This window comes from Protopterus annectens, chromosome 5.part0 (genome assembly GCF_019279795.1).
Source record: "Protopterus annectens isolate FY-2018-M chromosome 5.part0, PAN1.0, whole genome shotgun sequence".
Taxonomy (NCBI): Eukaryota; Metazoa; Chordata; order Ceratodontiformes; family Protopteridae; genus Protopterus; species Protopterus annectens.
The window spans coordinates 803,237,427-803,243,426 of record NC_056735.1 but is presented as its reverse complement, the minus strand read 5'-3'; the positions used below and the strand labels follow the sequence as shown (position 1 = coordinate 803,243,426).

Below are 6,000 nucleotides of genomic sequence, written 5' to 3'. Positions count from 1 at the left end.
TCTACAAGAACCAAACTGCTAATCAAACTCAGGTTGCCTGGAACATATTTAGGGCTTTATCCCTCTACTCCACAGAGCTGGCCTAATCTTGTCCTTGTTGATGATGAAGTTTATATACATCTCAGGAGATTGCTGAAGACATCAGTTCTGCATGTGTGTGTGTGTGTGTGTGTGTGTGTGTGTGTGTGTGTGTGTGTGTGTGTGTGTGTGTGTGTGTGTGTGAGAGTGTGTGTGTTTGTGTGTGTGTGTGTGTGTGTGTGTGTGTGTGTGTGTGTGTGTGTGTGTGTGTGTGTGTGTGTGTGTGTGTGTGTGTGTGTGTGCGTGTTTGTGTTTGTGTGTGCATGCGAGTATATGGCACTCAAAATCCTGAGTACTGAAAAGCTAAAATAAAAAAGGCCAAAAACAAAGGAAAAGAGCGAATCTCAAAAATCATTCTTCTGCTTTAAATTTCTTTTTTGGGGGGTCAAGCCCCCCCACACCCCCCTATATCATCTGCAAGCTTTGCACACTACCTGAATATGCAAACTTCAAGACTGCCATGTCTTGGTGAAAAGGAAATACTCTGAGAAATGGCAAATCAGACTTAACATATTTAAGTCCAATCTTTCGGCCATTCAGTCTGAATACTTTGGAACTCACTCTAGTGGGACCTGATATTTCAAATGGTAACAGTCTGGGTATCTTTGTTTTGGAGATAGCTGATGTTATGATTCTTATATTGCACATATATGTGATCCTTTATTACATTTTTTTACCATCAAACACTTTTTTATGCTTGATTGTTATTAAACTTAGTAAAACCAGAAACAATAAAAAGCCACACAGTGAAATAAATGCAAAAATCTACATTTAATGGTAATTTAAGCAAAAGTCAGCATTCAAAGACAGTTTCATGTCACATTATGAAATTATTTTAGCTCAGAGACTTTGCAGCATTACCAATCACTAATCATTAGAGTTGCAGTTAGTAATGAATAATGTAGAAGCAAAGAAGATATGGTGAGGAGATGGTCTTTATAAAGCAAAAGAACTCAGAAGCTTCTCCATGACGGATTATTCTACGACTAGAGAAAAATAAATCACTGAAGCATAATGTCATAAGCAGTTCTTTCATTTAAATCCACGAACACAGCACCTGGAGATAGAATAGAGATAAAAATAGTATAAAACTATCTGAAAGACAATTGGAGTAGTCATTCATCACATAAATAATAAAGAGAGTCACAGGTAATCATAATCACTGGCAACAGCTCAGTTAATGCCCACATTTGGAATCATTCTAAAACAACAAATTTAGGGGAATAATACCTTGAAATTATAAACAAATTAAACAAAAAGCAGTTAAACACTAAACAGAACAAAACAACAGACTGTAGATTCCAGTTGTCTGTTAGTGTTGGTACATTTTGTTTGGGTGATAGAACAGCTGGATTCAGCTGATACTTCTTTTACAGAATACCACCTGCATACCTTATTAGATGAACTGCATGGCACATTAAGACATTTTAATATTTCAACTAACGATTTCAGTAAGTCTCAAAACAGCCAGATGCCCATCAAAAACAACCTTCCAAGCATTTTTTAAAAACCTATACATTCATTTGGATTTAGGACCAACAGTGGTAGTAATTTTTTTTATTATTTTTTTATGAAAACATTAAGGTAAATAGAGTCTCAAGAGCTTTGCATTTTATTTGCATTCCAAACTGTATTAAGTACAGCTTGTCAGCTTTATCAAGATTTGGTTGTCTTTTTTAATGACGGGTTGTGAGCCAAATGTCATTTTGGCTAAACATAATGACAATTTAGTGGCAAAAGACAGTAACTTTCCAGTTGATACTTGTACTCTTAATTGTTTTTTTTTTTTTTTTTTTTGACAGACCAGAAAGACACAGCTCTAGCTTATTTCATAGATAGTTACTATGTATGTGGTCAATAAAACCATGTAGGAGCCTATCTCTGTTTCCCAGCTGCCCCACTGCAGTCTGGTTAAGTGACAAGCTAAACATTCTCAAAGTAGGTAAAAACATGATGAAAAGAGTCAAACCCTGGACTAAAAGAATTTGCCAGAGACTGTGAAGATTATGTAAATGGGCCAGCCTACAAGCTTATTCTTTATCAAGAAGGTCCACTTATCACATTTCAGCTACAAAGTTAATCAATCAACTATGAGGATCCTTGGGGGTATCTTGTTAGTAGTATGGACATTCTTTCTCCAAAAGTCAAGTTTGCCCTTTACTCCATCAGAGTGGCATTCCCCTTGCATAAAATAAATAATAATAGTAATAATAATAATAATAATAAATTAAATTAAAAAAAAAATAAAAACTAGTTTGAGATTCACAGAAAATGGCTTCCAGGATTTTAATTTCACTGAGTCATCACTTGCAGAAGACTTTTTCAACACTTCTATGTGTTTCTGTTTTTTTAGACCACCCATAACAGCCAGGGTTTTAAACAAACAAACTACCAACTTTTCCAGCCAGAAGCATAAGCATTACTACCAGGTCTGAATCCCAGATAGAAATTATCAAAGCATGTTTCTCCAGTAGTCACTGTATATCAGACCAAACTCAGAGGAGTTACTGCAGATGGTCAAGAGGCAAGTTAGCCGGTGGAGCCCAAGAGACATTAGCATGGCAAGGTTTTTATGATTTTCACTTAATGAGCAAATTAACATTATCAGACAGCTTGGCACAACTTCCGCAGATTTATTTGTGGTTCCAAAAGACACATGGGTAACGTTTCATTCCATCTTCCTTGTCTGTGACACAACATGCTTTTTTTCAACATAAATCATGCACATCAGTTATTTTCATTTTTCAGACAATCAGATACATTTCTTAAGTAAGGGAATTTAAAAGATCTGATTTGGCCAAACACTAATTGACCTTAAACTATTTGTTAGGAAACCTAAGTTTAAATTCTTACTAGATGATTCTGTTGGTTTTCCTTTGTCAATATCGAAAATGAAATATGAAGCACTTTGTACTCAAATTTACTTTGGCTTCAGCTGCTTTTGAATCCCCTACACCATGAGACATACATTAAAACATTATCATCTAAGCCAACAACATTTTGTAATTTAACAGTAGGTGAACATTCTGTTCAAAGCAACTTCAAAGCACTGATGTCAGGTTAATGAAAGCTTAAAAGGGAGGAGATATTGTGATTAGAAACACTGACATTGATGTTAAAAATGCTTGTTGTACTATCTGACACCTTCAGTTACAGCTAAATTGCCCTTGATATTCTTGCCATTTGCATACAAGTAGACTATGTGTTTATTGATTTGGACACTTACTTTTTATAGTCCAACATCCAAGGTTAAACATATATTTTTTATTTCCCTAAGATCCATAAAAAGAATTTAGACCATTCAGAGTTAATGTTTAAAGTGGGAAGTGGTCAAAATAAGAGCCACTGTTTTTTATATGCTGGCAAGTTAAACAAGTTAGTTTAGCTTGGTGGATATTATAGCAAACACGTAAAGTTTTATTTCCTGGAAAATTAGATATGTTAACTTCATATGCAATGATGGCAGCATTTCTAGCTATCTACACATTGTGGTTTATTAATTTAGCATTTCTTGGGATGCATTTATGAAATTGTGAGGTGTTTTTAATCACGCACAATGGTTCTGAACAGTGATGACGTATACATGACTAGTACTTTGTAAGACTTGATTTTAAAAAATGATTTGTTTATCAGAACATATACTGTACAGAGAAAAAAGAAGTTGCTATGTGAGCAGCTGCATCTCTAATCCAGTTTTAATGAAATGAGTCCTAACTTTTTGTACAAGTATGAGTTATTTAGACATGTTTATTTTTACTCCTACTATATATATATATATATATATATATATATATATATATATATATATATATATATATATATATATATATATATATATATGGATCTGCTTCATATGTTCGAAACTTCAAAATGCCGAATTTCATATGGCCAAGACCATATGATCAACATTTGAAATGTTGAACATATGAAATAGAAAAGTAAAAAACAAAAAACACTTACCTAAACACTGCTAGCAGGGGGCAAGCCCCCTGCACCCTCCGTGGGGGGCTCCGCCCCCACACCCCCCGTAACTTAAATATACCAACTCCGAGATCACACTACAGTGCAGGAATGGAAATCTTTCACTGTACAGAGATGCCGGTTCTGCATTGTCGGCATTTCAGATGTCAATCATACGGTCTCAGTCATATGAAATTCGACATTTTGAAGTGTTGGCAATGTGAAGGGGACGTGTGTGTGTGTGTGTGTGTGTGTGTGTGTGTGTGTGTGTGTGTGTGTGTGTGTGTGTGTGTGTGTGTGTGTGCGCGCGCGCGCGTATGTATATATATAAAATGATTTCATATTATTTATTTATTTATTTGTCTTTTGTTTACCGGGATAGACTGACTGGGAATAGGCCAATTTTCAGCAGAGGCCTGGGGGAAAGTCCCAAAAGATCCAAATAACAAAAATGACATTGATTGTAAACTTATACACTAGTAGCATAAACAGAAAAACACAAATTATATATAATACATATAAAATATTATACAATGAAAATATTATGGAACATAACTTATGCATAAAAATAGTAAGAAATAAACATTTGTTTCATGAGTAATACATTTTTAAACATGAATTAAGATAAATGTGATTATGTCAAATAAATGTAGTATTCAAAACACTGAAACATTTTTATATTAATCTTCAGCAAATGTTTTCTTGTCTCACACTGTTTAATTTGTCTATCTAGTTTACTTATTTCACTTTTCAAAGTAATAGTTCAATCTCATTTTAATTTCTTATATTTTATCTCTCATTGTAATTAAGCATCTTATTCTTATGGAAATAATAACCTCCTGACCTTGTAAGCCTAGATCTTAATGTTAAACATTTACATTCAAAAATATTTTCCTTTCAAAACTTGCCACAGTTCTTCTTCCATCTTTCCATCAAATATATCTCTCCAATTATTTTTACTTCCCTATAGTCTGTTGTCAGTCTTCTGTGCAAAGTTTTAAATTTCTCTTTGGGAGAATTAGCAATAATTTAACCTTTATAAATGCATGATCACTGCTCATCAAAGGGGATAAAACCTGATGTGAACAAATTATCTTCTTAAGAACACAAACAATATCCAAATGGTTCTGTTACCTGGTAGGCTTGGTTATGATCTGAAAAGAATTGTTGCTGTACATACATTTTAAATGATTTCTTTATTTCCTTATTAATGATGTAAAACTAATATTATTCCAGTCTGTTTTTGGTTAATTTGAAGTCCCATTCTGTCACAGTACCACTCCACTTGTCAGTACCATTAGGGACTTTTTTCATCAGTTCTCATTAGTGTTAAGTAGTTACTGCTTTGTCCCAGTGTGACTCAGCAACATATTTGTTCTTACTGAAGTCAGACTATAGTGTGTTACAACATGGGGTTCATTGTATTAGCAACTAATTATCAGTAATGCATGGCAGTTATAATAGTCATACAAAGCAATACATTGCTTCTCAATGATTTTCTCAGTTTACCTTTTAGTGAGATACTCTTCAATAAGCTCACTTATGCAAACAGATTATCATCAATAGCTTTTATAACTTACACTGATTTTTTTCCTACTTCATAGAAAGTAACTTTAGTAAAGGGTGGCAGGAGCTAAGGCCCTAAATGGGGTCAGTGCTTACCTCTACTTAAAGAATCCAGTAGGAGTGGGTTTGATGGTTCATCAGTTAGTGAAAGGTGAGTTAGTTAAATGTATCATAACACAAAGTATTTTTTGTATTGCTACCTCACCCATGGGTCTTATGTGCCACTCCAGAATGCTGCTTTCGCACTGCAAGTACATTGTCTCAATCAGACACACACACACACACACACACACACACACACACACACACACACACACACACACACACACACACACACACACATGCACACGCATGCGCACACACACACACACACACACACACACACACACACACACA

General features: G+C 34.5%; 1 long non-coding RNA gene across 1 annotated transcript in view; it reads right to left on the bottom strand.

Annotated features, from left to right (window-relative positions):
• Window positions 1-830: 830 nt before the first annotated feature.
• Window positions 831-6,000, bottom strand: part of LOC122802839 — a 73,602-nt gene continuing 68,432 nt past the window's right edge. Inside the window, exon 3 of the long non-coding RNA XR_006364997.1 lies at window positions 831-1,135. This is a non-coding gene — a long non-coding RNA (uncharacterized LOC122802839). The remainder of the gene's footprint in view (window positions 1,136-6,000) is intronic.